We start from the raw sequence: 24966 nt of genomic DNA, 5'->3' as shown, positions 1-24966 counted from the left end.
CTGTACAAACAACTCAGTAGGGTCCTGAGACTGGCACGTCAGTGTCTCGGAGCTGTGTTCATGTCAATGTGTGGTGGTGCCCTGCTGAGCTGCATTCATTACTGCTGCTCCCTGTTTCTGTGTGCTGTCAGGACAGTGTCAGAGCTTGATTACAGCAACGAACAAACATTCGTAAATTTCTCGTTAACCCTGGCAAGAGTACAAGTGAAATCAGAGCTACATTAGTCCAAGTTTATGAGGATAGTTCTGTAAGGAGAACAGTAGTGTACGAATGGATTAAATGCTTTTCTGAGGAGAGAGAAAATGTCACTGATAAACAGAGATCAAGGCAGCCAGTAGCAAGCAGAACTGATGAAAACACTAAATATTCACTGAATTGTGCATCAAAATTGTCGGCAGACTGTGAGAAGCACAGCAGACCAAGTAAATGTCAATAGGGAAACAGGAAAATCTTTTTTTTTTTGAGACAGAGCCTCAACCTGTCACCCTGGGTAGAGTGCTGTGGCATCACAGCTCACAGCAACCTCCAACTCCTGGGCTCAAGCGAGTCTTCTGTCTCAGCCTCTCAAGTAGCTGGGACTATAGGTACCCGCCACAATGCCTGGCTGTTTTTTTTTTGGTTGCAGCTATCATTGTTGCTTGGCGGGTCCGGGCTGGATTCGAACCCGCCACCTTAGGTGTATGTGGCTGGCATCTTAGCTGTTTGAGCCACAGGCTCCAAGCCAAAACAGGAAAATCTTAACTGAAAATCTTGGCCAAAAACTCATGGCTCTTGCACCACAACAATGCACCTGCTCACACGACACTCTCTGTGAGAGTGTTTAACCAGTAAACAAATAACAGTAGAGCAACACCCTCTCTATTCACCTGGATCTGGCTCAGTGAACTTTTTCCTTTACCAGAAGGTAAAGGGTACAGGAAAGGAAGACATTTTGAGGACATCTAGGGTAATACAACACAGCTCTAATTGGCCAGTCCAGGAGAAAAAAAAAAAAAAAAAGAGTTCCAGAATTGCTTGGAGATGGGGTCTAGGTGCTAGCATTGGTGCTTAGCTTCCCCAGGGGAATACATCCAAGGTGACCACAGCGATATTCAGCAGTGAGGTATGTAGCACATTTTTCCATAATGAGTTCACAAACTAAATTGTCAGACTTTGTATACAGGTAATTGAGCCATGAGAACAGATTGAGTCATAGTGGGAGAACATAGACAAGGGGACGAGCCAAACTATAGAAAGGACAAAGAATCTATTTGTGAGCAGGGATTCCTTTCACATCAAGGAAACAGGAAGGTTAATCTGAGAGACTTGGGCTTGGAAAGGATCATGGTGACGGTGATGGGGTCTGGGGACCTAAATCCAGCCAACACTCTGCTTAGGAGGGGACTATTTTGACTTTGCAAAGAGGTTGTATCATATCAATAGAAAAACCCAAAGGAAGATGGGGTTGCTCATGAAGTGGAGATCCTATGGGATTAAAAACGTGCTAGGTTTGAGAGCGGCATGCAAGGTGACTTGCGGGGCTGTGCTGTAAAAGCCTCATTGCGGGGAGCAGCTGGGGGGCCCCCCAAACACACAATTCTCTGCTCCCTCCAGGCTGGGCCTATGGCTTGGGATAGCTGAGCTGCTGGCAGGCGGTACCCGCTCTGCAGGTGGAAAGAATAGAGTCCTTAGGGGCCGTCAATCCAATTCCCTCCACGAGCCCTAAAGTTTCACTAATTACAAGAAGCTCTAAAGTAAATTAAAAATGTGTTTAAATTAACGAAATATGACAGCGATGACGTGTCACCGTCACCATGATCCTTTCCAAGCCCAAGTCTCTAAGATTAACCTTCCTGTTTCCTTGATGTGGAATGAATATCTGCTCTCAAATAGATTCTTTGTCCTTTCTGTAATTTGGCTAAACTCTTCTCATGAAAAGAACAAAAGAAATAGTACAAGCTGTCTCCTCTCCATTGAGGCAACAGTTCACTATTTTTCCAGCATCCCTTTAGCAGGTGGAATCTTCAGTTAATGCAGTTTCTAAGACCCAGCAAATATTACTTATGAAAGAGATACTTTTTTTTTTAAAGAAAGCTGATTAGACATCTTTAGTATACTTAAATACACCCGCCCCCCCGGAAAAAATACAAAACAACTTCATTTTCCCCCTCTGATAACGTAGAAATATAATTCTCTGTAGGCGCTGAGTAGCAACTTAAACATTAAGTTAAAGATTTCACTGAGTAACATGGTCTGATTAACAACAAGAAGGGGCACAAAGGGACAGTAAGATTTTAAATTCTTAAGAGAAAAGCCAGGATTTGTTGCCGATAACTGTGGCTTCAGTCTGTGTTTGGAAGACCAACCTGTTGGCCATTGCACAGAAGAGAGAGAGCTTTCCTTTTATGACACTTTTTTAAAAATCCTCACTCTGAAAGCACCAATGTGTATATGTGCGGCTCCCAATTTTCCAACGAAGGCTGAAGTCTGACGTGTGCGTTTTTTATCCATTTTGTGTGCATTCGGGGAAAGGGCTGTGAGACCACACTCAAATTCAATCCATCAACGACTTCAACTCAAGACACATCGTTCAAGTCTTGCCAAGTCGTAACTGATGTTATAAAGAGTCGAAAGGCTTAAATTAAATAAAAAATGCAGGCATCTTCTACTTCTCACCACACTGGGTTCCATGAAACCACACCATAAAGTGGATCCGATTTCCCCGTAGGAACAATGTTATAATTGGAGGTTGCGTTTCTGACCAAAGAATTGGCTCTGTGATATAGCAACTATGGGTTGAGTAAGTGAGGATATAACAACTCTAAATCCTTGTAGTAATTTTTATAGTACAAGTAGACTTCCAGTACACGACGGGATTAGAGACACCCTATGTGTTACTGAGGCAAGAGAACTCAAGATTCTGTGAAATGTGTATGTAGAGTTCTAAGGAATTTTTAGAAAATTGGCATGAAACAAACAAATATACTAATAACTAAATATCGTAACACTTCTGTCTGTCCCTTTCCCCCAGACCCTTTTTTTTAAAAACCTAGAATGGCTTCGCAGAGGACTTAGACCACATTCCTTAAAGTAGATGAGGGACATCTAGTTACACCCTTTAAATTGACCCTGGAGACCTGATGTAGTTTTTACGTGATTTTTCATGGTCTCTTCATTTTCCTTTGGAAAAGTCAGTCACCTAACAGAGACTTAAAAAAAACTATTCCCTACCACTTAGAACTCAGGTCACATACTGCTTAACGATGGGGAGAGGTGAACACGACAGGTGATTTCATCATTGAAATCAACATGCATGAGTTAAGTGTACATCCAGGGGCCCGGATGGTCGAGCCTGCCACACTCCTAGGGTAGGGGTATAAACTGTTCACAGGTTACAGACCTGGATAGCATGTCACTCTTTTGAAGACTGCAGGCAACTGGAATGCAACGGTAAGTATTTGTGTGTGTAAATGCAGAAAGGTACAGTATTATAATCTTATGGGACCACAGTCACGCGTGTGATCCATCATTAATCAAACCGGCCTTCTGTGAGGCAGGACTGTCTTCCAAAGTGCTGGAGCCAAGTGATCACAGGTTGTTCAGTTGAGTGAGTGCTGATCTCTATCACGGCATTTAAAACTTTATTCAAATCCCATTTTTTTTTTTTTAAAGCTTGCTTTCTCAAAAGGAATATTCAATAATGGGCAGGACTGGCAGAAAACAATATCCGATCTGTACTTGTACTGTTGGCGATCCTGTCTGCACGCACTGCCTGTGACTAGCAGGGGGGCGGGGGGAGGCAGAGGAAAGATGTGGGCGCTGATCACACAGTGCGCAGCGGGTGACTGAATTAAAGAACGTGCCAGGTGTGTGAGGCAGCTTTGCAATCTTTAAGACCCACACTCTGACTTACTGACGAGGAAACTGAGATCCAGGGACATCACAAAGTCATAAGCCAGGCAGGGGTGGACTTGGGGTGGTGCCCATGTATAGGCTCCTGCCCAGGGTTACGCGTGCCTGGCTTACATGCTAAACCTCTATTGCTGAAGTCTTCCTGATGCATAGAAACTAGTGGGAAATGTTTAGATCTGTGCCGTGTTTGGATTAGGGTAGATCTCTCTCATTTGTGTGTAGGGCTTATGCAGGCATGGATGCTCTCTCTCACACACGTGTGTGCACAGACAGGGTGGCCATAAAGTTCAGGTGCAATTTAAATTTAATTGTTAAACTTCCAGTATAGAAGACAAATTTAAAGAAAACACAATACTATTTCTTATTCATTCCACCTGGGATCAGCCACCTGAAGTCTTCAAGGCACATCATCCCTAAAATAATGCCATATCCCAGGGACGTGAAACACAAAAATAAGGGGGAAATTTAGCCTTGGGCTCTATTCAGATCCCTTAAAAAGAAAGTCACATTTGTGTAATTCCATGGTCCAAACTGTGTCTTTTATTAGCAGTCAGTTGAATTCAAAGCCTTGCAGGAAAGATGGCTTAAATATTCATTAAAGTCTGGAGAATTTTAAGCATCTATTCCATTATCGAAATGCAACTCTAGACGAACCACCCAAGCAAACCTCTTTTTTCCTCTTTACCCTTCAACTTTAAATAAAGCCTTTTAGTCTCTTCCCTGATGGTGTATCTCATACCCACCCATGACACTATTTACAGTATCTGCTTTCAAAGGGCACAGTTACATTCCTATTTCAATTAAGGCCCTGGCGCAATTACGCTTTCAAGAAACAATTAACGGCGGCGAGGGGGGAAACCATTTCTCTTGCTCTCGCCTTTTTAGCATCAGGGCCGTGAGTTCCCTTTCTTACCACCAGTGGCATTGAAGTAATTATGTAATGTTAAGGTTCACTTCCTTGGGTGTAAATTTTGGTTTTAGTTGACACTAAAAAGAAACATCAATTTATTAGGAGATAAAACTTGTTCTCCAGTAATGGAGCAGATGCGTACATAAATTCATTGTAGTTTAATGTCCTCGCACAGACAGCCCTTAGAGCTTTCTGACAAACAGACTTGCCACAGAAATGCCAGGGGGCTCTGTGGTGGGGACTGTCCGGGAAAACAGAGTGTGAGGCTTCACCAAAAGGCTCTTCACAGAAACGTGAAATAATAATACATGTTGGACACGGCTGAGTGAAATGCTCCTTTCAAGGAGTTTCAGTGAAAAGGGGGGCTGCAATTTTTTTTTTTTTTGAGATGGAGTCTCACTCTGTCACCTTGGGTAGAGTGCCATGGCATCATCACAGCTCGCAGCAAGCTCAAACTCTTGGGCTCTAGTGGTCCTCTTGCCTCAGCCTCCAGAGTAGCTGGGATTACAGGTGCCTGCAATGATGCTCAGGTAGTTTTTCTGTTTTTAGGAGAGAGAGGTTTTCACTCTTGCTCAGCCTGGTCTTGAACTCCTGAGCTCAAGCGATCCACCTGCCTTGGCCTCCCAGAGTGCTAGGGTTACAGGCATGAGCCACCGCGCCCAGCGAGAGGCTGCAAATATTACATTCCCGGTGAGTCCCCTTCAGCATGTGGGCTGTAGTTTTCCCAGCAATGGACTCATTTTCAGATGCCTGAAATGGAGCCGGCATGGATTCTGAACAAAGGATGACACAGACAATTCCAGACAGGCATTACCTGATTGTCCTCATCCACAAGGAACCATGGTAGACAGGTGAGCAGTTGAAACTCCTTCTAATTGCTGAGTCCCTGGGTCACACTTGCCTGGCAGAAAACTAAAGCACATGGGCTTAAGATTTTATTTCCCTCCCTTTCATCCCTCACGGAGGGAGAAAGCGTGGTAGATGGCTTTGCCTCCACCCCGGCCCCCTCCCCTTCCTCCTCTCCTCCATGCTAGTAACGATCTCCAGGTGCTGAGCTCCTGGGTTTGGGCGGAGGGTGCTTTTTTCCTAGGTAATTTGGGAAGACTGATTGAGACTCAAAACTGCCATAACATATTTCTGTAATTTGTAGCGACAATTAGCATTGTTATTTATTAGCAATTACTGTTGTTATTTATTTGCTAAATGCAAGGCACTGTTGAGAAGGCAGAGATAAGGCAATGGTTCCTGTGCTCCGCCGTCAGATAACATAACAGACGAGGTCTTAAGGGGCAAGGGTAATATGCACAGTACGCGTCTGGGTGGAACTGGGAGGGTGAGATCTTTTATTTATTTATTTATTTTTTTAAGGAAATGATGGAGACCAGGCCAGGTGCATTTTCATAAGACCCCTAAATTTGGGGTGGGGGCTGGACCAGGAAGAGAAATCAGCCAGGTTGAGAGAGATGAGACTCCGAGAGGCCAGGCAGGTGGGAGAAGCCAAAGCCAGCGGCTCAGACAGTCCCTGGACTGAGTTCTGCTCATTTCTAAAAATAGGTGCTGAGACGGCCAAATAAACACGACAGACTGAGCACAACGCCTGAATCCCTGGATCGCTTGTGCACCCCACTAACGGGACAACAAAGAGACCAAAGGTCTTTAACTCACAAAGACAGAACACTAGCAGAGGAGAAGATACAGAAGAAGGGTAGAAGTTTAGAGGCTGGAAGGCGCATGGATGAAACTTAGTGCACCAGGACATGGAAAAGCCTCACCTACCTGCAGGGACCCCGTAAGAGGCTGGGTGCTGGTTCCACAGAACCCCAGAAACACTTGGGAAGTGGAGGCACTGGGTGCATCAGGGTGGAAGATGACCCTTTGGGCATTTTTGCTTTTCACCGATTTTCCCCTCTTGCATCCTAAGAAACCACACACCCTTTTAAAATGCACATAAGTATATGTGTTTATCTATACCAATTTTTTTTCCACTCTCATGGTGCCAGCAACAGGGTTGATACAATGACAGGCATCCTCAAACTATGGCCCGCGGGCCACATATGCCCTGCCTAGGACATTTATCCGGCCCACTGGGTGTTTCTGCTGCCGCTGCCTGTCCTGCTTAGCCAACTCGTCCCAGGGCCCACAGTCCGGCCCTCCAAAGGTCTGGGGGACAGTGAACTGGCCCCCTGTTTAAAAAGTTTGAGGACTCCTGAACAACGAGCTTAGGAGGAAAGTTCTGGCCACTTGGAGACACACAGACGCCATGTGAACTGAGTGTCGGGTGGTGGGACCTTTTATAGCCAGGAGGCGGCAGACACAACACTGCCCACTCAGCACACGTGTGTAACCTGCGATTTCAGCTCATTCAGCGCAGTCCAGAGGGTCTGTGACTCACATCTGAGCTGTAAGCTGCGCCCACTCTGATAACTCCGAGACAGCCTTTCAGCAGGCAGAGGGCAAGCCCACGTAAGGCACGTGAATCAAGGCCACAGATGCCCCTTAAACCAGATGATTAAATTTCTTATTTTGTTAATTTTGGGGGGAGACAGGGTCTTCTTCTATCACCTGGGCTAGAGTGCAGTGGCGTCATCGTGGCTCACTGCAACCTCAAACTCTTGGGCTCAGGTGATCCTCCTGCCTCAACCTCCCCAGGAGCTGGAACTACAGGCATGTGCCACCACCCAGCTAATTTTATATTTCTAGAGATGGCATCTCTCTCTTGCTCAGGCTGGTCTAGAATTCCTGGCCTCAAGTCATGCTTCTGGGTTAGCCTCCCAAAGTGCTAGCACGACAGGTGTGAGCCCCCGCACCCGGCCTAAATCTCATATTTTATAAAGCAGCTACATGTCTTGGATTTTACTGGATATTCACAATTTCCTGTATTCCGTGCTCATCAACAGATTGTTCATGGTCAAATTATAGATATAATTTTAAAGTTGGAATGATACGGCCAACAGGGGGTAAGGAGTTAAAAGGGGAGGCCTTTTTGCAAGGGTTCCCAGGGGGAAACTCTGAAACGATGGACGAGAGTCACCGGTTGAGGCCCTGCAGGAGAAGCTTCCACCTCGTAGCCCCAACTCAAGTCCTTACCAGGAGGGCGGCTGCCGGCGCCGGCTGGCCCCACTTTGAGCAGCAGCCTCCCAGAACTCAGCCAGGCCCCCGCCACCTCCATGCTCTCCTTGTTAGACCAAACCACCGCCCAGGCACTTGGTAAATTCCTGTATCTCTGGTTTGTATGAAAGGAAAGAACGAACAGCTTCTGCACATTTAATCGTCTTACTATAAATACCTAAGTGAAGAAAAAAGGTAACCATGAAGGCTCACCCCACTCAATTTATTCTTGTTGGCATTCTTTCAACAGGGAAAAAAAAAAAAGGAAGGAAAAAAAAACCCACCCAGCCTTTCAGTATGAATGTAACAGGCAAAACCTATGCTGAATCATGAGCATGATGATTATACAAAAGATTCGAACTGAACTGTAAAATTTCATCTGAGAGCTACTTATAAATCCTGGGAATAACTGTACAGCAATCTCAGCAAACTCACAAAACAACATGTATCAACAAGGCCTGAGGTTTTCAAACTTGGTGGGGAGGACTGGGGTGTTGTGGGGGCAGAAGATCCTGGCGGGGACAAGCCAGGGTCCCAAGGGTGAAAACACCCTTCTGCTGGCTGAGCCAGGTGTGTCTACCTCTGCCGGCCCTCTGGGCTCAGTGGTCTCCGACTCGTGCCATCTTGCAGATGTTTGCTTACCGGAGTTCTCTCCCCCCACCCTGGAATAACGAAGTCAGTTTTGTGAGAACAGGGAGCCTGTCACATTCATCTCTGTTTCCTTGCCCTGATGCCAGCACCAGACAAAAGACTGTCCCATGACCTTGAATGAATAAGAATTTCTGAGGCCCGTGAGGTGGCTCACGCCTGTAATCCTGGGAGGCTGACGTGGGTAGATTGCTTGAGCTCAAGAGTTTGAGCTCAGCCTGAGCAGGAGCGAGACCCTGTCTCTAAAAATAACCAGGCATTATGGGAGGCACCTGTAGCCCCAGTTACTCGGGAGCCTGAGGCAAGAGAATCACTTAAGCCCATTTGAGTTGAGGGTGAGATTGTTGTGAGCTATGATGTCATGGCACTCTGCCAGGGGTGACAATGTGAGACTCTGTCTCAAAAAAACAAACAAAACAAACAAACAAACAAACAAAGAATTTCTGACCTATGCTGTCAGAGATGTGCTCCTCTTTCTCCTGTTTTTGACCAGCTTTCCTCCCTCCCATCCTCCCCCCCCCCCCCCCCCCACACACATTCTCTTTATTTCTTTTTGAGACAGAGTCTTACTTGCAGCCTGGGCTAGAGTGTAGTGGCACCATCAAGGTCCGCTGCAACCTCAAACTCCTGGGTTCTAGCTATCCTCTTGCCTCAGCCTCCACAGTAGCTGGAACTGCAGGTGTGGCCCACCACAACTGGATAATTTTTCTAGAGTCAGGGTGTGGCTCTTGCTCAGGCTGGTCTCAAACTCCTGAGCTCAAGTGATCCTCCTGCCTCAGCCTCCCAGAGTGCTAGGATTATAGGCAGGAGCCACAGTGCCTGGCCTCTTTAACTTTCTTCTATAATTTTAATTTACATTCTGTGTCTGCACCTCCCGACAAGAATGCACGTATGATATTTTTCCCCATAAAACCGACCAGAAAGGATTCTCTCTACCCGAATCTGCAAATTTCACAATAAAACTGTTCTGTGATTCTTCTACCAAAATCTGTGACTCAGATTTAAAATCCGAGAGGATCATCTGTTTCCTGCAGAGAGATTCCTACCCCCAGTGACACACACCCAGATACAGCACTTGTTTCTCATGGTTCTGATCCACAAAAAGGGCTGGCATAAAACATAGTGTAACTCCTCATAAAAAGAGAGGAGTAATTTAAAAAGAATACTACATACTGTGTTAACTACAGTTCTAACACAGTATTTTTCAAACGCAGACCATAATCTACAATAAGAACATTTTATCCAGTGACCAGTACAAATACACACAGATTTTATACAAAACTACAACAGATTATGAAGTAAAACCCTTCCTATTTCCAATGTAGTCTGACATTTCCCATCCTATCCTACCTCATTCTTTTTAAAAATTGCTGGTGCCCAGAATGTTTATTGCAGCCCCATTCATAATAGCCAAGACATGGTAAACAGCCCAAGTGCCCATCAACCCATGAATGGATTAACAAATTGTGGTATGCGTACACCATGGAATACTATGCAGCCATAAAAGATGACGGAGACTTCACATCTTTTATGTTTACCTGGATGGAGTTGGAACATCATATTCTACTTAGTAAAATATCCCAAGAATGGAAAAAAAACTATCAAATGTACTCAATACTTCTAATATATCAATATATTGATACCTACACAATCATACAATTGGCAAAACATAACTTTAGTTCATAAAGTAGAAGGGAAGAGGAGAGAGAGGGGAGGGGAGGGGGATGTGGGAGAAGGGAGGGTATCTGGGGGGACCTCATCTAATGTGCATGATGCAATGGTACATTTCAAAACTATAAAGAAATGAATATAATTGTGATGGATGTGTTACTTGGTTCAATGTAAACATTCCACATCGTATATTGAAGCAGTATCCTGAACCCCATAAATGCATCAGTGTACAAAGTTATGATGTAATAAAAATTAAAAAAAAAATTGCTGACACCAAGTCACTAAGATGATTTCAAAGCCTGAGAATGCAGAATTCATGCATGCTTTAAAAATTACTGTTCCCTAAAAGTGCTCATCTCTTACTTTATTTCAAGAGAAAACTGTTGGTAGGGTTCAAAGTCAAAATAGAATCATCAGGACTGATAAGTTAACAGACTTTTTTTTTTTTTTTAAAGGACAAGGTCTTGCTCTGTCACCCAGGCTAGAGGGCAGTGGCATCATCATAACTCACTGCAACCTCAGACTCCTGGGCTCAAGCAGTCCTCCTGAGTAGCTGGGATTACAGGCATGCACCATCATGCCCGGCTAAGTTTTCTATTTTTTGTAAAGATGGGGTCTCTCTATGTTGTTCTGGCTAATCTTGAACTCCTGGGCTCAAGTGATCCTCCCATCTTAGCCTCCCAGAGTACTGGGGTTTACAGCAACGAGCCACCACCACCCGGGCCAAGAAATGTTCATGGAAGAAGCTAAAATCTTCTAGAGCAGAGATTTTCAGCTGCTGTGAGAGGATCTTAGGTGTGCCATGAAAAATTTTAAAGATCGTTTGTTAAATTATTTTGGAAAGAAGTTCTAAGCACAGTAAGTATATTCTTTCCTTTTACTCTTTTTTTTTTTTATCAACAGAATTTAAATGTGCTATGGAAGTTTACCTAGAGGCACAAGTGTGCCGTGAAATAGTAAAGGTTGAAAAGCACTGGTCTAGAGGAATCTCTCCTTCTCTCTCTCTCAGGCCTCCTCTTTGCCATCTCTGCTGCCAGGGTTTTCTGGGATAGCTTCTGTGTGTTTGGTTCTCTATTCTTTTCTATTTCCTGTTTCCCATATGGTTAAGAGAAAGATGAAAGTGAAGAAAGATACCGGGTAGAGCCCAGGAAGCAGAGAAGCGGCTGGTGCCCAGGCCCGACTCAGCCCTGGCTTCATTCTGAAAGGCAAGAGGATGCTTTATAGCTTATCTGAGATCCTGGCCCATGTACCACACTGGGCCAACTAAGAAATCAGGTCCCAAGTCACACAGAGTGATAAAGACTGTGTATATGCCAGGTGTGTCCTTCTATAGTACAGCCCAGTGGAACTATCCACCATGATGGAAGTGCCCACCATGATGGAAATGTCCCCATTGAAGCTGTCCAATATGGTAGCTACAGGTGGCTTTTGGGGCCTTGACAGGTAGCTAATTCAATGTAGGAACTGAATTTTTTTTTTTTTTTTTGTTTTGAGACAGAGCCTCAAGCTGTCCCCCTGGGCAGAGTGCCGTGGCATTAGAGCTCACAGCAACCTCCAACTCCTGGGCTCAAGCGAGTCTCCTGCCTCCGCCTCCCAAGTAGCTGGGACCACAGGTGCCCGCCACAACGCCCGGCTATTTTTTGGTTGCAGCCGTCATTGTTGTTTGGCGGGTCTGGGCTGGGGATTCGAACCCGCCACCTTAGGTGTACGTGGCTGGCGCCTTAGCCAGTTGAGCTATAAGCGCCGAGCCGGAACTGAATTTTAATGTCCATTTAAATTTTAATTAACTGAAAACCACATGCTTCTTAGTAAGGTATCACAAGAATGGAAATGCAAGTATCCAATGTACTCAATAGTAATACGAATCTAATAGAAAAATAACTGCATGCCCATTTGAGAGATAAACACAAGTATATTCAAGTGGGGGTTGGGGAAATGGGACAGGGAGGGAATTGGTAATCTGATACATGATGGACACACTGTGAGGGTATACAGCACAGGATGAAGGGCTCAATTGCCTCAACTACAACTTGAACTTGACCTTCGAAACACAAAGAATGTAACCTAATCATTTGTACCCTCATATTAATCTGAATTGGAAAAAAAAAAAAAAAAAGGAAAGAAAACCAAAAAGCCAAATGTGGTGGCTGGTGGCTTCCATATGAGATAGTAGAGCCCTTGAACCCATCAAAGGGGTGAGGTGAAGCTGGAAGGCTTTGGGGCAGGTGAAAATTTGGAGATAGCAATGCTGGCCACATCCTTCCACCATATTTCCAGGAATGAGGATTGAGTTGTGGTGTGTGGCATCTCAAATCTTGAAACAAGAGTTTATGGAATGAACCCATACTGGCGTTTCAGCTGTGAAATGTTTTCATTGGTAATCAGCAAACTCTTTCAACTAGACTTGTGGGAAAGGGTTTTACAAACAGCTGCATGTTCTCTGAAGGGTAGAAGAGGCGAGGATCTAGTTCACTGTAAGGTTTTGCAAAGACCTATGTTTAGATTCTGCTCTGTCACTGACTGGCTGGAAGATCTGGAGCAAGTTATAAATGTTCTTTTTAGCTTTCACAGCTACTCTGAGTTGCAAATGAGTTGGGATGAGGAAGCACTCACTGTGGCGTACGGTAGGTGCACAGGGTGGCCGCAGGGCTCAGGAGCGCGTGCGCACAGCCTGATAAGCCACTAAGTCACTGCAGCTCAGAGTAACTACCAGGGAAATCACACAGGTAGAAAGAAGGCCGACTGTATGCCTTTTCCATCTATGTAGCTCCCAGGAAAGGATGAGCTCACCAAAGAACTGTGGGAGATGAGATAATCTAAATAGCAAATTCCCCAGCTTCTCAGTCTAGGTGGCTAGGAAGTCCCTAACCCTAGAATGTGGCTGGCCCACATCAGAAGGTCTCTGCACCACCGGATGGACAGTTCTAGCACGGTCCTTATCGGCTCTTGGGTCTACAACATACACAGCTAACACGGTTCTTTAGCTCTTTCCTGTTTTATTTTTAAGGGACAACATTTATTCTTTTTCCAAATGTTACAGTAAAACCAGGTAGAAGAGAACGGTTTTAGCAATTAGCGGGGAAAAGTACAAATGGGGTTTGACCATTCAAAGTGATTTACAACAATGGGAGGTAAAAAAAAAAAAGGTAAGAAGTTGTTTCACATCACACACCCCCCCCCCCCAAACACACACTCTACCCCAAGGCCTAATACTTGGTTACCAAGTCAGTCAATTCCCAAGCTAGAGGTTTGAACTTGAGCAAGACATTTATAAAAACCCGGGCAGGGACAGTGTCCTCCCCAGCCCGGGCGCTGCCACTGGGCACAGCACAAGAGACTAAAAACTCAACAGGAAAGGCTGGGCAGACATTCAAATTTGGGGAGTATAAGCATCCCACTTCTGGCTGAGGGATTTGGGGAGTAGGATGAACAAAACCTACTTGCAAAAGAATTGGGAAAGAAAACAAACAATATCTGTCTGCAGGGGCGGGGCGAGGGATGGGCGCGTTTCACGTCACTAACCCAACTTGGGAAGCTGTAAGGGACCATCTTCAAGTGGCCTTATGAGGATGACCAGATGGTCGATGGGAGAGTCCACAGGAGGGAGAGGAGGAGAGGGAATGTGGCCGGGCACAGCAAGGCAGCCAGGGCACCAGGTGCAGTGACCTCATAAGGACAGCACAGTGCTTGCAGCTTAGAGACTACCCACTTGCCCCAACCCAGCTACTCATTCTGCTCCGAGCTGGCCAGGGTAGGGCCACTCTCTAGCCCCGAGGAGGCACACGGCCCTGCAGCCTGGGGCCCTGCCCCTTCTTGTGTGTCTCCTCTCTTGGAGGCAGCACTAGTCTCTGCCCCTCTGGCCTGAGGCTGTTGGCTTGTGGGGGTGAGTTTTTAGTGGGGGAGGCAGAAGAATCACCCCCACCCTCCTTCTGCTTTCTCTGGAAGGTCAGGCTATTCAATTTGAAAGGTTTCATTTTTCTTTTTTTTTAGACTGAGTTTCACTCTGTTGCCCCAAGCTAGAGTGTCGAGGTGTCACATCTCAAAGCAACCTCAAACGCCTGGGCTCAGGCAATCCTCCTGCCTCAGCCTCCCAAGTAGCTCAGACTACAGGTATCCGCCACAACCCCCAGCTAGTTTTCTATTTTTAGTAGAGATGGGGGTCTCAAACTCCTGAGCTCAGGTGTCCACCTCTCAGAGTGCTAGGATTATAGGTGTGAGCCACTGCGCCTGGCCTGAAAGCCTTTTTAAAAGAGAAATTCTTCTTCTTGGGGGTCTCTTTCTCCTCTTGGCCTCAGTGCCCTGGCTCGGAGATGCTGAGTTGATGGCATCACCAGTGGCTCTGGCTGCCTCAGCTGGTCCATCATGGGAGAGGGGGTGATTCCCCTTCACCCTTGGGGGATAAGTCTCTATTGCATTTCACATGGCCATCCTCCTAGCCATTTACCTTCAAGGGGTAAAGTACCTACGGCCTTCTCAGAGGTCATGTCGCCCGTGGGAGCCTTGGAGCCCTGGCTGCCCATGATGGGGAGGCTTTGCTGGGGGGACCTGGAGCCCAGCTCTTTCTATATATGTATATTAGGCTCTGTTCTATACCCTTGGTCCTCACAACAATTCTAGGAGGTAAGCACTATTACGCCCATTTTATAGAAGCGATGAATGAGAGGAACATAAAGATGAAGTAACTTGCTCAAGGTGGACAGCTAGTAGGAAGCAGAGCTGGGATTGAAACAGAGGGCACGCTTTTAATCAGCATAGAAGCCTGCCTTGGGGTGGGAAGTGCATTCAATGTAGAATATACTTATTATAACATTTTCACCCAGGAATATTTTTTTAATTAATCTATTTATTTATTTACATATGTGTGACAGAGTGTTACTCTGTTGCCCAGGCTAGAGTGCTGTGGCATCAGCTTAGCTGACAGCAACCTCAAACTCTTGGGTTCCGGGGACCCCCCGGCCTCAGCCTCCTGAGTAGCTGAGACTATGTGCCCACCACACGTGGCTAATTTGTTTTTCAATTTTCTTTTTCTTTTCTTTTTTGCAGTTTTTGGCCAGGGCTGGGTTTGAACCCGCCACCTCTGGCATGTGGGGTCGGTGCCCTACTCCTTTGAGCCACAGGCACCGCCCTGTTTTTCAATTTTCAATAGTGATGGAGCCTTGCTCTTGCTCAGGCTGGTCTAGAACTCCTGAGCTCAAAGGCCTCTCAGAGTGCTAGAATTATAGATACGAGCCACTGTGAGGGGCTGAGAATCTGTGCTTAAAATAAGATAGCATAATAACAGCAGCAAGGGTGCATTGGTAGAAGTGAAAAATCACAGATGACCAGAAATGGAGTAGCTAGAATATTATAAAAATGGACTAAAATATTTTAACAATCTGGAGTTATTTAATATAGAGGTGATCAGTTCTTTATGTGTTACCAACCCAAGGAAATAATCAGTGCAAATAGATGGCCTCAAGCTATGAAGTTAGGTTCAATTATCATTTGAATACACTGTAAAGAAAGCAGGGGATCATTAAATGTTAATTGTAATAAAGGGAAGATTTTAGTCATTAAAAGTAGTAGGCTTTGGTTCTTTGGTAGAACTATTATATCGAATACTTTACACAGTCACACAGAACTTCAGATTGATCACCATGTCCTCTAAGTACTTATATTCAGGCTGGGTGCAGTGGCTCACACCTGCAATCCTAGCTGCTGGGAGGCTGAGGCAGTTCGATCATTTGAAGGCCAGCATGAACAAAAAGAGTGAGACTCTCTCTAGTAAAAATAGAAAAACTATCTAGGAGTTGTGGCAGGCACCTGTAGTCCCAGCTACTCGGGAGGCTGAGGCAATAGGATCGCTTGAGCCCAAGAGTTTGAGGTTGCTGTGAGCTATCATGCCACAGCACTCTACCCAGGGTGACTGAGTAAGACTCTGTCTTTAAAAAAAAAAAAACTAATTAAAAAAATAAGTAAATAAATACTTATACACATAAGAGAGTATATGCCTTGGTGTAATCAGTAGGCATCAATAGCAGCCTTCAAGGGAAATGCAGTTTCAACATTATTGTTGGGTACATTTAAAAAAAAAAGTGATAAAATAATGGGTAATTGAGGCACTCTGAAATTAGATCTAACACAGTATGTAACTGCTGTGCAAGTCACACCACATTTTACAGACTGTGTTCTCACACTGAACAAGATGCAGAGATTGCCTTTAAAAGGTACAATCTTCTGTAGTAGTTCTTTTTTTTGGGGGGGGGGAGATGTTGAAAGCAATTGCTTTCCAATGGCAAAGAAAGCACGAGAACAATGGTGCACCTCTCCAGACTTCTCGCCGACCGATCACGGTACGCAGTTATTGACCAGCTGGACTAAAGGACAGTGTAGCCATTAACTTCCTGCAACCTCATCTAAAAAAGCCTGAAGTGCCTTTGGAGCCTATCTCCAGAACGCTGGCCCAACTGAGAAAGTACACGAGGGAAAGACTTAAGAACATTACACGTGAGGTTAATTTTTAGGTGAGTGCAAAGTCGGAAGAAGCATCATGATCAAAGAGAGAATTGAGTTAGCATGAATTGGGGTGCAGTGCTCAAGTGAACTTCAATGTCAAGAGGGTAAAGAACAGATTCATTCAAATATTTCTACAGTGTTCAGAGTGTGAAAAGTACTCGCTATGCCTACAGGGAATAAAAAGGTGAATGGGATGTATCAGTGGAGTGAAAAGACATGAGATATGGACGTGCACTCACGTTATTGCGCGCGCTGGGGCCTACGATCCCCCTGTACTAGGGCATAAAGTGATGAGTACGACAGGTATGTCTCCTGCTTTTATGGAGCAACTGTGCTGATGATGAATTAACTAGAATTGTGCGATGTGCCAGGAAGGAGAAGAACAGAGTTAACTTGATTGAATTCAGTTTGCTGCTTTCACTTGAATTCTGACTTCGTGAAATAAGTTGAAGCCATTAGGAGAGAAATTACACTAAAGTTGACTTGATAGCTTGGGAAGGTCCCCAAAGTGAAGACAGCGCCCTCTAAAGGGCATGGAAAATAACCAGGCCACAGGCTTCCAACAGGACCCCGCTAAGTCAGAGGCATCCCCCCACCTCTAGGGGGAGCTGTCAGCTGGAAGGCACCACCACATGGGAATCTGAAACCCCACAGATTTCCAGAGCTGGAAATAACTTCCAAAAATCAGCCAGTAGGTTTTGAGTGCACGCTTGGCATGTAACAGCTAAGAACCATCTCAGATTCCTGTCAGCTCAGGAATGAGTTCATATTCTTCCCAATGCACATGAGGGTGTGCTTTTCATGTAACTGTCTATGACTTCAAACGCTTTTGTAATTATCAGGAGATTTAACTGGTTATTTTTGACGTCAGAAACAAATTGTCACCCGCTAGGCTGAGGATGGTGCAGTGTGTAAGTCCAACACCTTTGGTAGGGCTGAGCGTCCACAAACCTCAGGGTGGCCCAAGAGGAAGGAAGCACTGCTTAGTTTTGTGTCTGAAATCATACACACTCCCCTGTCCACCTGCCAGCACACCCAGAGTCCACTCTGGCTTGTTCTCAATCTGTAATTAGGACTTCACTCCCTGAGTTATTTTCCTTTTATATCATCAACGCCCCCTTCACTGCTGGCTGGATTTATCTCAGTTTAATAACATTTCCTTAACCTTCCTATTCAAGTGAGTTATTAGCACCACATTCCATCTCCACCCTTCTCAATTTCACCCCTCTCTCTTCACACCGCCTTCTCAGTGCCCTGCAACTTGGCTTTAGCTCCTGCTGCATTCTCAAATGATCTTCTGAGAGCTTAGTGCAGTGAGTTGAGTGGCCCCTGCTTGGTTTCCTCATTTCTTATAAAACCTGGTCCTGCTGGCTTTCCTTTATTTTGACTGAACAATTAATTCACCATGTGCGTTGAGGAGCTCTCCAAATTATTTCTCATCTCTTCTCTCTCTCTTTCTGTTTGCTACACCGGCAGGCTGGTCCGCTCCTCAATATCAATGATCATTTTCACACAGTGGAATCGACCTCTCCAGCTCTCAATTCTCTCCAAAAAACACCTCCGTTGTTCTGATTTCCTGCTGAATATGCTGACGACACACTGAACATATACAAAAAGGAACCGTCTACCTCTCCAAAGCTTTCCTCTGTTTCTTTTATCCCTTTATTGCTTAATGCCATCACCACTCTGTCTTTAAAATCAGTCACCTATTTATTATTTCCTCCCCTAATCCCTCCCTGAAATTCAAGGAGCTGGATGTAAAGATAGGAAGCAGGAATAAAGGATTTTGCTTTCGTGCTGACAAAATATTAAGCTTTGAAAAAGTTGTGCTACTGGAGAAAATTAATTGGAAAACAAAATTAAATTTAGTAACAGAGCTTCGTGTGTTTTGATGCATGGACTATGCTCATTCTTAAGTAATAATGGATGTTAATTCTTTCCCTGAGTCTCAAGACAAAATTTCATTTGACTCTGATATATTTAAATACCAGAAATCTCACTTGCATTAAAAAAGCTCAGGGAGCAGGGGGCGGTGGCTCACACCTGCAATCCTAGCACTCAGTGAGGCCCAGGCAAGTGAATTCCCTGAGCTCAGGAGTTTGAGATCAGCCTGAGCAAGAGCAAGACCTCATCTCTAAAAATAGGTGGACACAGGGCGGCGCCTGTGGCTCAAAGGCGTAGGGCGCCGGCCCCATATGCCAGAGGTGGCGGGTTCAAACCCAGCCGCGGCCAAAAACTGCAAAAAAAAATAGCTGGGTACATTGTGGCAGGTGCCTGTAGCCCCAGCTACTTGGGAGGCTAAGGCAGGAGGATAGCTTGAACCCAAGAGTTTGAGGTTTCTGTGAGAGATAACAACATGGCACTCTACCAAAGATGGCAAAGTGAGACTCTGTCCCCCCAAAAAGAAAAATGCTCAGAAAGCCTCAAGGACTCTAAACCCCTGGCTGGGAGAGCCCAGAGCCCCTTCGTTCCTCTAGAAAGAGTATCCCACACAACACCAATTACGTACCTATAAGTAGCATGAGACTCGACCTTTAGTTCTTCCTAGATATTTCTTTCTTTAGAACACAAACTTAAAAGTAAACCTTAAAGATCTTTAAAAGCTGCATTTTTTTCCCCCCTCCATTTCTAGCTAAGGAAGGGTGGCTGGCAGAATTCATTATCAGTATTCTGAATATTCCATCTGAAACTGTGCGCATGGTTGGAGCCACTATTTGCAAAACGAAACTATCACGCTAATTACGAGAGTGATTTGTGAGAACAAATAAAATAAGCCTGACCAATTTGTCTGGGCAATAGCGACGTAAACCTGGCGTATCAGGGAAGATTTACACCTGCTTTGGCATCTAGTTCAGGTTTTCTGTCGTCTTTAAGTCAGCTGTGTGGGGGGCTGTGTCTGTGTGTCTGACGGAAGCAAAACCCAGTTAAAGAAATCTCCTATTTTCCCACAATAGCTAATTACATATTGTTCATTAATTTTTATCCCTATAGCCCTTCCCTCAAAAACGTTTTCCTATTAAAAAAAGTCTCCTTCACTCAAAAGTACACAGACTACCTCAGGGTCACTGAGAACATCCCCTGTCACTCTGCGATTCTGCCATTCCAGTGTGTGATGGGTCATTGCGCTAGACCACCTGCTACCCCACGCACAGTGAGGCTCCCAGTCACGCCTTGTCATTTCAGCAGTCTATACGAGGAACAGTACTGAGCGGTTTTCAGGAAAAGGTGTTCCATACAGGACAAGACTTTTTCATTCTCTAAAGAAATACGCAACATTAAAAAGAAAAACAAACCCTCAAGTTATGAAATTATTCCTACGGTCAGGAGTAAAAAATGGAAAAAGGTAATATTCAGGTAAATGGAAGGAAGAACATCAGAAATGGGCAGGAAAAAAATGTGAAAGCGCAGAGAAAACGAGAGCGAGGGAAATGGAAAAATGTCTTCCCTGAGGCTGGGTTTTCTTTGATGTATTCTAAGCATATTCTATCAACCTCAACCAGAATGTATCTCTACTGCAGTCATGGAAGGCTGTTTTGCGTATGACTTATCCATTTCTCATTTGTTATCTAATTTAGTTATTTTGCTAGCTACTTATTTGTGTCCTTGGTCAAAACATTGACTCTTGGTACTAATTGAAATAGCCACGGACACAACGTTCCCCAATCATGTGCCACCATTAACAGACAGGGCCGCCCTCTGGCCTCGGCACTCCCAGGGGTGCAAGGGTGTTATGTTGAAACACGGATCTTTCTGAGCAAAGGTCGTACCACTAGTAATGGCTTGATGTGGGGTTTGCCTTTTCTTCTTTCTTCCTTAATGAAAAGGCTGAATATCTGATAGAAGGGTAATGTGCGTGCCGTTTTATAGCTTTTGTGTATCAGTTGCCAAAATGCACTTCTGAGATGCGCAGCTTAAATGTTTTATGAAAAATGTCTCCTCCAACAGAGACGTTAATAATTTAATATACGACAAACTAGACTGTACGTTTCAGAAACGGTTATTTAGTAATATTTTTATATTTGATACGATAGCTTAGTAGGTAATTCCTTTGCTGTATGCTTTAATTAAAAATGGTGGGGGTTTTTTTTCCCCCTGCCAAAATTATCTTAAATGTAAAACATGTCGTAGTAAACACTAATTTTCAAACGAGTTCCTGATTTTTAATTTTTTTGCCTTTTAATCCGGAGAACTGAGAGCATATTTATGAGCGATGCCAACACATCTTGCCAAAAGCTTGATTTTGATGTTAAATATTCAGGCCCACACACTGCTGTGTGGTTTCCATGTAGCCAAACCCTTCCTAAGATAGTGAAGGAAATCTCCAGGACAGGCGTGTGATTTGGTAGGGCACTGTCACGGTGGTGACCTGCGTCCTGATTCGTCCTGACGGGTTTCCTTATCCAGGGTTCATGGGCTCTGAGGTGGTTACTGAAAAGAGCATCTGTAATCAGCAGCTGTGTCCTGATGTTTTGCCAATCTACGTTCATCAAACATGATGTTTGGTAACATTATTTCAAATGCGGCTTGCTTTTATCTTTTCAACACCCCAAATCCCCACTTCTGTATTTTCCTTCATCCGAGAATTTCTAAATAGTTTGGGGGCGTTAATTACGCCATACACAATCCGCTCACAGTAATTATTGATGTTCCTATTTCCTAATCACGTATAATACCACCAAATCCACTTTCTCTCTTGGACTGCACGGATGCTACCTAGAAACGTCTGCTGCCTCATTGATGAATAAAGAACTCTTAAATGTAGGCTACAGAACCTTCCCCGTTGGGCCTTTGGCTTTTCACGTCAAATTTTCAGGCTGGGTTTCTTTTTTCTAAAATGCTTCTCCTGCCTACAGGACAGACTTTGCCCCTTTGAGTAGGAATTAAGTTTACTAGCTTCAGGTCTTGATCAGTTTCAGACAAACTGGGGCTAGGTTTATCAAAGGGAGGAGTGGCCGCTAGGAAATTCAATTTCTATGTGCTGTGCATCGCAGGAAACGCAAAGAAGCTTCGCGCAATCTTTACTTTCAAGAAGCTTATGATTGCAGAGGGAGCTCAAACTGTGTAGGAATAAGCCTGGTTTCCCACGATGGGGCCAAATGGAAACAGAGAAGGGCCTAGGAGAGGACGCACAGGGCAGCAGGAGGTGACTGAGGAAGACGGGGATTCTGGTGATAAACTTGGAGCTGAAAGTTGAAGTCTTTGTCTCACTCACAAGCATAATGAGAAACATCGGAAAGCCCTAAGGAGGTGATACGTGATCCAGGGGATGGATGGAGAAGAAAACGCTGTGGGGGCCAGCTGTTCTCCCTCTTTCCTGGGGACCAAATGGGCATTTGGGAATTTAGATTAGAAAAAAAAAAAAGAATCCATTTCGGACAGCAAGACTTATTAAACAAATAATGGAGTCAGTTACAGAAGGAAACTATGGAGATATAATCTGCGAATGTCTTTAAAACTGGGATATGTTGTCAGCAGCCTGAAGAATGAGGTGATGAATGGCGCCTACGAGACTTGCAGAAACCACACAGCGCAGGGTTCTCTTTCTAGCGATGGAGGGCCACAGCGAGCCTCCTCTGACTCATAGCGTGTACGTGCGGGGGGACCAGCAAGAGAGAAGCTCAGGCTAGAGTCTGAGAAGCACAGTTTGCCTTCCACGTGACATGAGCCTACAACCTTAGATTCATCTTAAAATCTTGATCCTGGGGCCGGGCGCGGTGGCTCACACCTATGATCCCTAGCACTCTGGGAGGCCGAGGCAGGTAGATCTCTTGAGCTCAGGAGTTCTAGACCAGCCTGTTCCAGAGCCAGACCCTGTCTCTAAAATATAGAAAAAACAGTCGGGCATTGTGGCAGGTGCCTGTAGTCCCAGCTACTCGGGAGACCGAGGCAGGAGCATTGCTTGAGCCCAAGAGTTTGAGGTTGCTGTGCACTGTGATGGCACTCTACCAAGGGTGACAAAGTGACGCTCTATCTCAAAAAAAAAAAAAAAAAGTTAATCCACAAACTCAAATTTAGCATTGCTAGATGTCTCACTTTCCAGAGCTGGATTAGGATCCTTTTTATGTCATGAGCTTATTCATTCAACAACTCAACGAATATCTAATCTGAAGTGTAGGGACCGAGTGAAGCTGTATAAAGCAGAGTCACTCCCCTGGGGGGAGATGGGCCTGTGAATGGTTAAGTACACGCTGGAGAGACAAATGTTAGGATAAAGGGAAGCCCAGGGTGTGTGGGGAAGCACAGATGGCAGACACTGACCCCAGAGGGGCCCACGGAAGGATCTCAAATGGATACCAGGTTGAACGTGGTCGGGAACAGGCAGCTGGTGGAAAAGGAGAAAAGCCTTCTTCCTACACACCAGGCAAGGCATGATTACAGGCATTCAGTGTCACAGCAAAAGAGGGTCGCGAGAAAAACCCAAGCAACAGAGAATTGGCAAAAATGTCGCCGAGGCTGGAGTTCTTTTTGCCTTCTAGTGCCAAACTTGCTTTTTAAAATATTTAAGTAAGACCTTCAGCCTGGATTAGTGCATCTGTCATAGGAATATGTGTTTGCCGGCTCCCTGGAATAATGTGCTAGACATGGAATTCAAATGCCCTTTCATTTACCAATGGCTACAAAGACCTGCAATCAGCCCGGGTCATCTTACCTAAACAAACTCGCCAAATCTAGGGATAGATGTCTAAACAGAAACCGTGATTAATCTGATCATTGTTTCCTTCCACCATAAACACTCACTCTTTATTCATGACATATATTCTCACAGGTATATATACACGTTCATATATACAATCCATCCATCAAAAAAAAAAAAAAGAGAGAGAAAACTTGTCACACTGAATGTATGATTTGACAAGCTAAAAATCAAGCTTCACTATGAAGTGAAAAGAAGCTTAATGGATTTTTAAAATTCTCTGGTTATGTATCAGCTCAAACCCAAAACACTCAAAGATAATTAAGTTGCTTTTTTTTTTTTTTTTTTAAGTTCATCACCCATGGAGGCTTTCTCAGAATCATAGGGAGCAATTTATCCTCATCTTCCGTCAACGTCGATACGAGGTTGGCTACTACCAAATATGGATAAGGTCTCTGGAGAGGCCCCCCAAAACCCAGCAATTTCCCCAAGTGATCTGAATATAATTACAGAAGAAAGGAAGAGAGATGTTGACGTATGTTTAGTAAAAATATGTATTTTGAGAAATGTATGTGATCTACAAGTTCCTGTTTCATTTCAACACAAGAGGGCTATATGGTCCTTCTGTCCTCTCTCCCCCAAGGTGTGGAATAAAGAAGCTATTCTCACAAACAATCTGCACAGACCTGCCCCCCAGATCCAGACTCCTGAGCCCAAACCCCAACTTTTCTGAGCCTTTCCAATGATTTCTCCCCATTTCCCCTTTTCCCATCTCGTTGTCCTTCTGAAGCATTTACTAAGAGACAGAGATGTTTTTGGACAGGCAATTGCTGTTGTAACACAACCTTCTCAAGGGTTAAGTGTAAATGAATCAGAAACATGTGGCTTAAATTTCCCACGAAATTGAATTCACATGGGCTCCCATATAAAAGGGAAAAGCAGTGTTTTCCAAAACACGTCTTGAGTTTTTAAGAACTCCAAGTGCTGGGAAAATGGTTTAGGTATTCGTTTAACTTTTAACGACGGCCAGAATCATCCGTCCATAATACCGTAAAACTTCACTCTATTAAATAATGTGAGATGCTCAGAGAAAACTGCATCTATAAAGATTAAACACCCACCTTGGCAATTTTGTAAAAAGCTCCCACAGAAGGGCTGAGGATGGAATGCTAAATGCTCCATGCAAATAACAGAGACAAGTGATTCCGACCTACCATGGAACCGGCAGGTGTGTTTAGGGGTCTTGTGAAAAAGGCAGATTCCGATTGAGCAGGTCTGGGGCTGAGATTCTGCAGCTCCCAAGTCATGCTGACCCTGCTGGTTCACGGCCACATTTTGAGGAGCTGGAACTTAGACCCTCAGCCTAGGCTGCATGTCACAACTCGCTATACAAGTCAGTGTAGATATCCTGTTATATACCTCTGGGACTCGTGTTTGTTTAGTGACCAAAAAAAAAAAAAAAAAAGAAAAGAAAAGAAAAGAAAAATTACATAAGTGGGAATTAAATTATCCTGCTAAAAAGGTATAGATAATTGCTGTGAAATTTACATAACAATATCCACTGATTAGAAGTAATGAGTAATGTATTCATTATTACATGTGAACAAT

The 24966-nt window shown here is 44.6% G+C and overlaps 1 protein-coding gene and 1 pseudogene across 10 annotated transcripts in view; both read right to left on the bottom strand.

The window, feature by feature from the left end:
• PARD3 (par-3 family cell polarity regulator) overlaps positions 1-24966 on the bottom strand; it is a 592542-nt gene that overhangs the window by 40670 nt on the left and 526906 nt on the right. The window lies entirely within an intron of this gene.
• LOC111724121 lies at positions 13953-14785 on the bottom strand (annotated as a pseudogene).

Source organism: Otolemur garnettii, unplaced genomic scaffold (assembly GCF_000181295.1).
Source record: "Otolemur garnettii isolate 467f Iridium unplaced genomic scaffold, OtoGar3 scaffold00019, whole genome shotgun sequence".
Lineage (NCBI taxonomy): Eukaryota > Metazoa > Chordata > Mammalia > Primates > Galagidae > Otolemur > Otolemur garnettii.
Note: the sequence above shows the minus strand (reverse complement) of the source record. Positions and strands in the feature narration are given on the sequence as shown.